We start from the raw sequence: 12,157 nt of genomic DNA, 5'->3' as shown, positions 1-12,157 counted from the left end.
TATTTAGTGCATCAAAGAGGTGGGCTGATGATGAAGGATCTGATTGTAATTAAAGGGAAAATAATGACAAGAACAGAGACTTAAGTGATGGTCCATCATGTTCAAAATTCTTTTTTTTATTTTTTCAAAATTCTTATAAAAGAAGATCATAAGAGTAGGAAACACCTCCAAAGCATCTATTACCAAACCTGGCCTCTGATTTTTGTGTCTCTTTAACTCTGGTAATATTTTTTTTCTTAAAATCTCCTTTGATTACACCAACTTCGGTTTGGTTTATATTTGCAAGGCATGTCTTTTCCCATTCGCTTACTTTCAACCTTTCCCTGTATTTAAAGTGGTTTGTTTGGAAACAGCGTATAGTTGTTTTTTTTTTTTTTTTTTTTTAAGGAAAATTAGCTGCCTGTTTGTGTTTGGCTGTGCTGGGCCTTCGTTGCTGCCCAGGGGCTCTCGTTGCAGCGCACAGCCCTCAGGCTGGGGTCAGCAGCTGCAGCCCTAGAGCTTCGGCTGCTCCGCGGCATGTGGGATCTTCCCAGACCAGGGATCGGACCCATCTCCCCTGCACGGGCAGGCGGCTTCGTACTCACTGCGCCACCAGGGAAGTCCCGTGTGTTTCTTTTTTTTAAGTTTAGTATGACAGTCTCTGTCTTTTCATTGGAGAGTTTTGCCCATTTACACTTGAAAGTGAAAGTTGAAGTCGCTCAGTCGTGTCTGACGCTTTGTGACCCCTAGGACTATGCAGTCCATGGAGTTCTCCAGGCCAGAATATTGGAGCGGGTAGCCTTTCCCTTCTCCAGGGGATCTTCCCAAGCCAGGGATCAGACCGGGGTTTCCTGCATTGTAAGCAGATTCTTTACCAGCTGAGCCATCTTTAACGTAACGTGAAGTGCAGTTGGGTTTAAGCCCACCATGTTGCTGTTCCCACCATATTGCTGTTCCCTCCAAGTTGCTGTTCCCTCCAAGTTGCTGTTCCCTCCAAGTTGCTGTTCCCTCCAAGTTGCTGTTCCCTCCATGGTGCTGTTCCCACCATGGTGCTGTTTGCTTTTCACTTGTCCTGTTTGTCCCCCCCCTTCCCCTCCTTGTTTGCCTGTTAGAAGTATTGAGCATCTTCCCGTTTCCTCCTTCAGCACACACACTATATGTTCTAGGGCTCTAGGACCATACTCTCAGAGAAAAACTGAAACGCGTGTCCTGACATGCTCGCACGTTTTCCCTGTAGTTGCAGCGGACGCCAAGTAGCTGACTCTGACTCTGTGTGACTGCTGGGGGCGGGGGACAGAGACCGAGGCGGGTGGCGGGAGTGGGGGCAGGGCAGGACAAGGAGGGGTGCGAGCAGCCATGTCCGAGGGCACAGGGATTCTCGGGAGTCCCTGACTCGGGGCCTGTTCCCACACAGCTGCCAGACGCCATCCTGCCGCACCTGCCTTCCTGCCTCAGACCCTCACCTGAGCCGGCTGTCTCTTGACTTGTGTTGCGGGCACGTCCAGGCCAAGTCCGCACAGCTGGCGGACTGCCAGCCGGCAGGTGGGCAGGCCGCTCCTGTCCCTTTCCTCCTCTGCCCTTGCGAGTGCGGGTTGGAAACCCCCCAGGCTACTAGGAGAACAGCCAGCTGCTGGAGAGCCGGGGGCTCAGAGCGTCCCGGAGGCGAGAGAGTCCGGGCTGGGGAACAGTAGCGAACACAGTGCCTTCTGTGTGTCTGCCGGGCTCCAGGAGCCTTACAAGTATCAGTTCTGTCCTCATCACAACAGAAAGGAATCGGTGTGGTTATTTTTTATCCCACTTTGAAAAGCAGCAGAGAGGCTAGGAGCTTGCCCAGGGCAGATGGCGATTCCCAGCAGCTCTGGGGTTAGATCCGGGCGATTTTAACTCCCTGCAGCCACAGACACAGCTTCTGCCCACTGCGGCTGCAGACGCAGGAGACGTCTTCACCTGCCTTCTCCCCATCCCTCACCCCAGGCTCTCACTCTGCAGTCTCTCTCTCTGCATCCACGCTTGCTGTGTCTCCTGCGGCTTTTGCAGGATGAGTTATGACACTTCGCAACAGAACACTCAGGTGTGATGGCCAAGATAAATTGAGAGGAGAGTGCAACAACGTTCAGCGTAAGGCTGCACTGTGTGTAAAAATACCTGATCAGCACGTGTGAGAAATGCTGCTAGCTTGAGCTCCTGCTTCTCTTTTTATGTCAGAAAAGCGGCCTCCTGATTCTGAGGCTGAAGTTCAGAGGACACCCTGACCTCTGCTGCTCTGCCTTGTGTCAGGGAACCAGCCTAGAGACCTTGGTCATCTCGCAAGAACTCAGCCACAGTCAGCATGACTCACGGCCTCAGAGCCTGTTTAACTGAAGGAGACCTGACAACCGGAAAACAAATCAAGCCTGGGTTCTGTGCCCTTGCGTCTGGCTTTCCTGTTTCATGAATTACGCAATTCAGTCTTGAGCCTGTTTTCACGGCAGTTTTGTATAATTTGATATGCAAAAAACGCTGCGAGAAAACTGTACAGGGTGAGTCTGCCGACTAACTTGTACATCAAGCAGTTAGCGTAATAACCTTAATAGCCTTAAGGCAGCATCCTGAGCTCAACGTTCAGCGACTCGTTCAACCCACCTGTTATCAGGGTGTCGCCCGGAATGTCTTCTATTATGCATTTCTCCTCTCGTTCCCCCATGTGGAAGTAAAAAGCAGTTGAAAGCGAAAAACAAAAGCTCAAAAGAAACGTCGCCTTGTGCATTTCTGCTGCTTTAGCCACCCCTGTACTGCTCTGGAAACGATCAACTGCAGGCGATACTGCCTGCGGAGTATCTGTATTTCACTGGTTTGTTCTTTGTAAATTGATTTCTGTGAGAAGAGACACGTGGTGGCTGCACCTGGGCAGGTGATTGCAAGTCCCAGGGAGCCCCAGGGCCACGCTCAGTTCGACATCAGAATTCCTTGGCACCTGTTAGTTTTAAGGATTTTGAAGTGCTCCGAGGGAATGAAAGACAGTGAGGCCAAGGGGCAGGTGGAGGAGGACTCCCCAGAGCGCCACACCCAACGCATGCCCAGTGGAGGCCTGAGCTGTGCAGCAGTGTCGTTTCCGCTTGGCGGGAGGTCGGGGAGGGAGGCTGGTGAGCACGCAGGGTGGAGGAAGACGCAGGTGCTGAAGGGAGAGCTTCCCGGCTGGGGCTCCAGTCCTCACCTCCAAGGATCCGCTTCCTCACTAAAACAGTCAGTCACCCGGTGTGACTTCCTACATCTCAGCTCCGCAGCCGATGTTTTCCCTTTTCTTTTTTTGCAGAAGTTTATTCCCAGGTGGCCCTAGTGCTAAAGAGCCCACCTGCTAATGCGAGAGGCAAGAGACGCAGGAGGCGTGCGTTCAGTCCCTGAGCTGGGAAGGTCCCCTGAAGGAGGAAATGCAGCCCGGTCCAGCCCTCTCGCTTGGAGAATCCCACGCACAGTGGAGCCTCGCAGGCCAGAGGCGACGGGATTGCAGAGTTGGACATAACTGAGCAACTTAGCGCAACACATTCTTAAACATACACTAGGTTCCAAGACGACACTTCATTGTAGCTATAGGCAGCAACAGATGTTATGGCAGGGAATCCAGATGTTTAAAGAGGCATGGAACCAAGGGTCACGAGGCTCAAAGCACAGCTCACTCTTTGCCAGATTTCTGAATTCCACCTGGGCCTGGGAACCTTTCTCCGCCGCCCACACTGTCAGCTCCTGAGTGTCTCCAGCACTTGCCTCCTTCCTCCTCGCCTTCCATCCGCCTCCCCGGCTTGCTTCTGGGGCTGCCTCAGGGGCTGCTTCTGGCCACCTTCGCAGCCGACTGGCTCGCCTGCTGCCCTTCCCCAGACCCTGCCCAGCGTTCTCTGTCTTTGGTCTTGAAGGGTTATAGACGCGAGAAGTTGCAGAAACAGTCCCATCCCCCGAGCCCCCAGCGGTGACCTCTTCCAGGGCCAGGGGATGGCACTGCCCCCAGGAGACAGGACTCCAGCCTTGGCAGAGTGCGCTGCACTGTGACTATGGGCTCACCCGCGGGATCTCACCCACTTCTGCACACACGCACTGTTTTTTAAAAATGCGAGTATATCATCGAAAGAACACATCACGTACGTATGAGCACTTGAAACCAGCAGAAACGGGAGGAAATGCAGCGTTGCTTTTGGGTTAAGAGACAGGTCCTGTGACGGGGTTGTTTCACTGACGGGCCTTTGAGCCGTGAGAAAGCTGGCCGCTGGCCGGCAGCAGGCCCCCTTCTGTCCGGCGGGGCGGGGCGGCTCTCTCCGCAGCGCAGAGCGCAGGTGAGGCCCTGGCTCCGCACCAGGCACGCAGGGGCCTCCAGGAGGAGGTGCGCGCGGCTGGGCGGGGCTGCACGCGGGCCTGGTGCGGGCTGCAGCTGCTGAGCACAGGTGCTCCGCAGCACCTCCACCATGACCGGCCCCGGCCCTCCCGGCCCTGGGGCCCGTCCTCGCCTGTGCTCAGAGACCATGCTGGGTGCTCCCTGCCGGCCTCCGCAGCACCCCGGCCCCTCCCAGGCCTTTGTCTCGGTCTGTTTGGGCCGTTACAGCTGAACACCACAGACGCTGGTCTCTCACGGTCCTGGAGGCCGATGGTGTCTCGTGAGGGCCCGCTTCCATCCACAGATGGCCGCCCTCGCACCAGGTCTTCACACGGCAGGAGGGGCGAGGGCGCCCTGAGGGGCGTCCAGGGACGGCGGTGGCCCCAGCTGAAACCCCCCAGGGTCCCGTCCTGACACCATCCCTGGGGCCGCTGGGATTCTAGCACACAGATTCAGACCGCAGCGGCCACCAGGCTGTCCCTCTGGGAAGCGCCACAGGGGGTGTCCACAGCCTGACACGGGCCTGTGAACAGCGCTACAGGGGGTGTTCACAGCCTGAATATGGGCCTGCGAACAGCACTACAGAGGGTGTCGGGCGGGTGAACAGCGCTACAGGGGATGTTCACAGCCTGACACGGGCCTGTGAACAGCACTACAGGGGGTGTTCAGATCCTGAACACGGGCCTGTGAACAGTGCTACAGGGGGTGTTCAGATGCTGAACACGGGCCTGTGAACAGTGCTACAGGGGGTGTTCAGATCCTGAACACGGGCCTGTGAACAGTGCTACAGGGGGTGTTCAGATCCTGACACGGGCCTGTGAACAGCACTACAGGGGGTGTCGGGCGGGTGAACAGCGCTACAGGGGATGTTCACAGCCTGACACCGGCCTGTGAACAGCGCTACAGGGGGTGTTCAGATCCTGAACACGGGCCTGTGAACAGTGCTACAGGGGGTGTTCAGATCCTGACACGGGCCTGTGAACAGCACTACAGGGGGTGTTCAGATCCTGAACACGGGCCTGTGAACAGCACTACAGGGGGTGTTCAGATCCTGAACACGGGCCTGTGAACAGTGCTACAGGGGGTGTTCACAACCTGACACGGGCCTGTGAACAGCGCTACAGGGGGTGTTCAGAGCTTGACACGGGCCTGTGAACAGCGCTACAGGGGGTGTTCAGATCCTGAACACGGGCCTGTGAACAGTGCTACAGGGGGTGTTCAGATCCTGACACGGGCCTGTGAACAGCACTACAGGGGGTGTCGGGCGGGTGAACAGCGCTACAGGGGATGTTCAGAGCTTGACACGGGCCTGTGAACAGCGCTACAGGGGGTGTTCAGAGCTTGACACGGGCCTGTGAACAGCGCTACAGGGGGTGTTCACAGCCTGAATATGGGCCTGCGAACAGCACTACAGGGGGTGTCCACAGCCTGAACATGGGTGGATGAACAGCACTACAGGGGCTGTTCACAGCCTGACACGGGCCTGTGAACAGCGCTACAGGGGGTGTTCAGAACCTGACACGGGCCTGTGAACAGCACTACAGGCGGTGTTCAGAGCCTGAACACGGGCAGGTGAACAACTCTAGAGAGGGTGTTCACAGCCTGAACACGGGCCTGTGAACAGTGCTACAGACAGTGTCCACAGCCTGAACACAGGCCGGTCTGGGCTGCCCCGTCCACACATGCCTTCTCTGAGACTGAGGCGGCTCAGTCTCCTCACCCGCAGGACTGGGGTGATAGTAGTCTCTGCCTCCTGGGGCTCTGTAAAGCCCACGTGATACCCATGTGACGTGCTTAGAGTAGGACCCCTGGGTTGTGGGGACCCTCCAGAATGTCTGCTGTTACTGTGCCACAGCCTGACCCCTGGAAGGCTGATCCCAACGAGGCATCTCTACTCCAACACCTCGCATTTCCACCGAACTTTCATTATGGAATTCCAAGCACATAAACCAGGGAACTGTGTAATGAGCCCCAATCTCATTTCATTTAACCAACACATGCACATTCACACTTTCCCTGGAGTATTTTAAAGCAGACTCTAGATCTGAGGTTGGTCACCGCATCAGTTTTCAATGGCATCTTGGACCAGTGGGCTGCTGCTGCCCCGTGGACCAGCTCTGAGGGCAAGGATTGACTCCTAGACGCTCCACCCGATCTGGGCCGAGAACCACATTGGGAGGAACAGGCACGGGCATCCTGTTGCCTAGCAATGCAGGCCAAGATACTCGCGGTCCTGCTGAGGTCACGGTGTACTAGCCTTTTCATATGCTGCTGAATTCAGTTTGCAAATGTTTTGTTGATGATTTTTGCATCAGTGCTCATAAAAGACATTCGTCTGTAGTTTCCCTGTAGCGCCCTTGTTTGGTTTCGGTTCAGGGTAATGCCTCAAATAATGAGTCAGGAAGTGTCCCTGCCTCTGAAGTGTTTATGAAAAGTTTGAGAAGGGTTGATATTAGTTCCTCATTAAATGTTTCATGGAATTCACAGGTGAAGCTATTAGGTCCAGTTTCTTTGTTGAGAGATTTATTATTGGTTTTAGTACTGATTCAATTTCCTTACTAGTTATATTTCTAGCCTTATTTTCTATTTCTGCGTGATCCAGTCCTGGGAGGGTTTGTATTTCCAGGAATTCGTCCATTTCAGCGGGACCATCTGACCTGTCTGTGCGGCTGCTCGCGTGCTCTCGTGCTCCTTTCTCTTCTGCATGCGGATTTTGGCGTTCCTAGTTCCATCCCTGACTTTGGTAAGCTCAGTCTCCTCTCTCTTTTCTTAGTCCATCTGGGTGAAGGTTTGTCAGTTTTGCTGATGTTTTCAAAAAGTAAGCTTTCGGTTTCATTGATTTTCTTTACTGCTTTTCTGTTCTCGGTTTTGTTTATCTCTGCTCTAATCTTTACTATTTCCTTCCTTCTGCCAGCTTTGCGCCTAGTTCTTTCTTTTTCTAGTTCCTTAGATTTTAAAGACATGTTGTTGACTTGACATCTTTCCTATTTTTAATGTGTTTATAGCTGTGTGTGTGTGTGCTCGCTCAGTCATGTCCGACTCTTGTGACCCTGTGGCTACAGCCCACCAGGCTCCTCTGTTCATGGAATTCTCCAGATAAGAAATACTGGGGTGGGCTGCCATTTCCTTCTCCAAGGGGTCTTCCCAATGCAGGGGTCGGACCCGCGTCTCTTGCATCTCCTGCACTGGCAGGCAGACTCTTTACCCCTCACACGCTGGAGAAGCCCTGTTTCCAGCTGCACTTTCCCGCATCAGCCCTGCGTTCAGTGCATTCTGAGCTTTGGGGTGCTATATTTCATTTCCAACTTCCCTGGTGGCTCAGTGGTAAAGAATCCGCCTGCAACGCAGGAGACGTGGGTTCGATCCCTGGGTCAGGAAGATCCCCTGGAAGAGGGCATAACATCCCACTCCAATATTCTTGCCTAGAGAATCCCATGGACAGAGGAGCCTGGCGGGCTGCAGTCCATAAGATCGCAACAGCTGCACACAACTGAGTGACTGACACACTCTCACACACACACACACACACACACACACACGTGGCCTGATGCGTGGTCTCGTCTGTGAAGCGCCTTGTGTGCATCTGAGGAGACTGTGTGTGTGTGGTCGGGAGAGCGTTCTGTGCAGCTCCGTGAGACCTAGCTTGCTGTGTTGGTTAAGTCCTGTTTCCTTGCTTTCTCTCTGACTGGTCGCTCTGTCCATTATTGTGAGTGGGATACTGAAGTCTCCGTCTGTTATTGTCAAGCTGTCTCTTCCCTCAGTTTCCCTGTCTCTGCTTCATATATTCTCGATGCCTTGTCATTAGGCGTGTGAGTGTGTGTAACTTACTTCCTTGCTGTGTTGAAAGCTCTGTTGGCATCTAACGTCCTTTGTTTCCTGTGACTATTTTTCGCTCAAGGCCTCTCTTGTGTGTGATGCTGGCAGAGCCACCCTTGCTCTCTCTTGGTTCCCATTTGCACGAGTGTCTTTCTGTCCTTTCAAGTTCAATTTCTCTGAGTCTTTGGATTTAAAGTGAGTCTCTTGCAGACAAAATATAGTTGGGTCATGTGTTTCTATCCGTTCTGCCAGTGTCTGTCTTTTGATTAGAACATTTAATCCATTTCCACATAAAGTAATGGCTGACAGAGAGGGACGTCTGTCATTGTGCTGAGCAAAGACTTTCCAAGGACCCAGAGGAGGAGGAGAGATCGCTTATACAGGAGTGTTTGTGGGAAAGACAGCAATTTCTCAACAGTAACAAGGGAGTCAGAAGGCAGCCCAAGAGAGCTTCTAACATACTTAGAGCAACGAGCTGGCAACCCAGAGTCGTGACCTCAATACCATCTTTCAAGAATGAGGGCTTAGATACATTTTCAGATCGACAACAGTTGAGAGACTTTAGCACCAAGGGACTTTAAAAGACGTGCTTCAGCACAAAAGTGTCTCCTAGCTCTGTCTGCTGAAAAAGCTTAAAGGCAACAGCAGCCCAGTGGAAACACTTTCCACACCAGCTTTCCTGTGAAGGGGCTGACGCTATTCTGCCCAACAGACGCGGGCGTTGAAAGACAGTGGAAGATGGCGCAGCAGGAAACCCTTGGCAGGTGAGAATTTGTCTCCCACCTGGACAACAGCCGCAGGGGCAGAATCCCCTGATGTGACCGTCTGGAGACTCTGGAGTCTTCTGGAGGCTTGCAGCTTCCCGGGGAAGCCTTGAATGGCAACATGTAGTTAACTCCGGTCCTCTCAGTGGGTAGGGGCTACCCAGCCCTCAACCCTGAGTCACTAGATGGGGGCCACACACCTGCTACTTGGCACCCTACACACAGCTTACAGGGACCGGGGTGGCACGAAAGACCTGTACAGACATTGGAGCCGGACATCCTGGAGCGTGAAGTCGAGCCTTAGGAAGAAGCACACGAACAAAGCTAGTGGAGGGGATGGGATTCCAGCTGAGCTACTTCAAATGCTGAAAGACGATGCTGTGAACGTGCTGCACTCAATATGCCAGCAAGTTTGGAAAACTCAGCAGCGGCCACAGGACTGGAAAAGGTCAGTTTTCATTCCAGCCCCAAAGAAAGGCAATGCCAAAGGACGCTCGGACTACCGCACAATCGCACTCATCTCACACGCTAGCAAAGTAATGCTCCAAATTCTCCAAGCCAGGCTTCAGCAATACATGAACCATGAACTTCCTGATGTTCAAGCTGGTTTTAGAAAAGGCAGAGGAACCAGAGATCAAATTGCCAACATCTGCTGGATCATGGAAAAAGCAAGAGAGTTCCAGAAAAACGTTTATTTCTGCTTTATCGACTATGCCAAAGCCTTTGACTGTGTGGATCACAGTAAACTGGAAAATTCTGAAAGAGATGGGAATACCAGACCATCTGACCTGCCTCTTGAGAAATCTGTATGCAGGTCAAGAAGCAACAGTTAAAACCAGAAACTGGTTCCAAATTGGGAAAGGAGTATGTCAAGGCTGTATACTGTCTTGTCACCCTGCTTATTTAACTTATATGCAGAGTACATCATGAGAAACGCTGGGCTGGATGAAGCACCAACTGGAATCAAGATTACCGGGAGAAATATCAGTCACCTCAGATATGCAGATGACACCATCCTTATGGCAGAAAGTGAAGAAGAACTAAAGAGCCTCTTGATGAAAGTGAAAGAGGAGAGTGAAAAAGCTGGCTTAAAACGAACATTCAAAAAACCAAGATCGTGGCATCTGGTCCCATCACTTCATGGCAAAACAATAGAAACAGTGACAGACTTTCTTTTCTTGGGCTCCAAAATCACTTCAGATGGTGGCTGCAGCCATGAAATTAAAATATGCTTGCTCCTTGGAAGAAAAGCTATGACCAACCTAGTCAGCATATTAAAAAGCAGAGATGTTACTTTGCTGACAAAGATCTGTCTAGTCAAAGCTCTGGTTTTCCCAGTGGCCATGTATGGATTGAGAGCTGCAGCATTAAGGCAGGGCACCGAAGAGTTGATGCTTCTGAACTGTGGTGTGGAGAAGACTCTTGAGAGTCCCTTGGACTGCAAGGAGATCCAACCAGTCCATCCTAAAGGAGATCAGCCCTGAATACTCACTGGAAGAACTGATGCTGAAGCTGAAGCGCCAATACTTTGCCCACCTGATGCGAAGAGCTGACTCATTTGAAAGGACCCTAGTGTTTAGAAAGATTGAAGGCGGGAGGAAAGGGGGACGACAGAGGATGAGATGGTGGATGGCATCACCGACTCAATGGACATGAGTTTGAGTGAACTCCGGGATTGGTGATGGACAGGGAGGCCTGGCATGCTGCAGTCCATGGGGTCACAAAGAGTTGGACGCGACTGAGCGACTGAACTGAACTGAGCTGAGCAGATACTGGGGACTGTGCTCTCATCGCCGCTGCTTCTAATAACAGGAGCAGACAAACAGGTGGGTGGCCATCGTTGCTGCGCCTCCACCATTGTTGGGACGCTCTCCCGCTCTGGCTGAAGTGACTTCCGGGGATCTAAGAGGGCAGCAGCCTCCCCACCGCTTCGTGTTTGGCTTTTTGCCCCGATGGACGTGGGTCGCTTTCATTCCTTTGTCCTCTGAGGCACGTTGCGCTTTCTGTTTCTGAAGATCCCTTTTATTTCAGCCAGCTCTACAGCTTTCTCAGTCTTCTTCTAAATGTCGTCTCCTCCCCATCATCCCAATTCTGTCAGAGTTTGATGTAAAACATTTTATAACTTGTCATTTACATCCCTGATCTTTTTGAATATTCTGTTTCTTTGTGTTTCTGTGCTGCGTTCTGGGTGATGTACCGTCCAGTTCACCGGTTCTTTCTCCAGCTATGCCCAGCTCAGCTGTCCAACCTGCTGGGGCCTGTCATCCCGCACGACCCCTCTTTTCCAGGGTTACCTGTTTGCTTCTCACTATCCCTGCTGACTGGCCATGTTAATGACTTGCTTTCTTGTCTAACTGGTGGGTTTTGAGTTGCACTCACAGCTTCGTTTTGATTAGGAAGCTTTCGACAGAGAGGTTAGTTTCTCCTCTTCCCTCATTCAAGGGTCGCTGCCAACCTTGAGAGTTCAGCTCAGTGCAGGAGGGTCTCCCCGCCCCTGCTGCTGAGTGCAGGAGGGTCTCCCCGCCCCTGCTGCTGAGTGCAGGAGGGTCTCCCCGCCCCTGCTGCTGAGTGCAGGAGGGTCTCCCCGCCCCTGCTGCTGACTGGAGCTGAGCCGCAGCCCTGTGGGACTCACGCTCACTCCATCCGGCCTCACCGCAGCCCTCTCTGCTCCAGGCCCAGGTCCCTTTTTTGTGTGCTTATTTTTGGAAGTAGGGAAGGAGGTGGGAGTAGCCCCACCTCTTATGAAAAAGGCAGTGTCTCAGTAGTGTGTCCCTCCAGAGTTGGGGTCTGGCTGTACAGCGGGAATGAAGAAGTCTCCTCAGGCTGAGGGACGGACCTGGTGCCCAAGGCAGGCGTCTGGGTTTTGCCCTCTAAACATCCTTTTCTGTGACTTCAGTGCAGTTTCCCTGGGAGTAGAGTTCGACCTGTTCAGCCATCGGCTCGGAAGGAGGACCCCTCCCGTCACCCCTCAGGGTCCAGCCCCGGTGCCCGCACTGCCCGCCCACCGGCGCCAGCTGCTTGCTGTCTCAGGACCCCCCCTTCCCCAGCAGTGGGCATTCTGGCCACTCCTGCCTCCTTCGCAGCAGGCTGGCCCTGGGTCCTGCCGCCCACTGGGCCCAGCCAGCAGCTCTGTGTCAGGACAAAACAGAGGAGGAGAGTCAAGCTCCCTGTCCACTCCAAGGTGGCCCCGCGCCTGCCCTGTGCCTCAGGGCGCTGGCCGGGAGCCTGCTGCCCGCGGGAGGGACGTCTGCGCTCCTGC

This window comes from Ovis aries, chromosome 6, assembly GCF_016772045.2.
Source record: "Ovis aries strain OAR_USU_Benz2616 breed Rambouillet chromosome 6, ARS-UI_Ramb_v3.0, whole genome shotgun sequence".
Lineage (NCBI taxonomy): Eukaryota > Metazoa > Chordata > Mammalia > Artiodactyla > Bovidae > Ovis > Ovis aries.
This window is presented reverse-complemented; position numbering follows the sequence as displayed.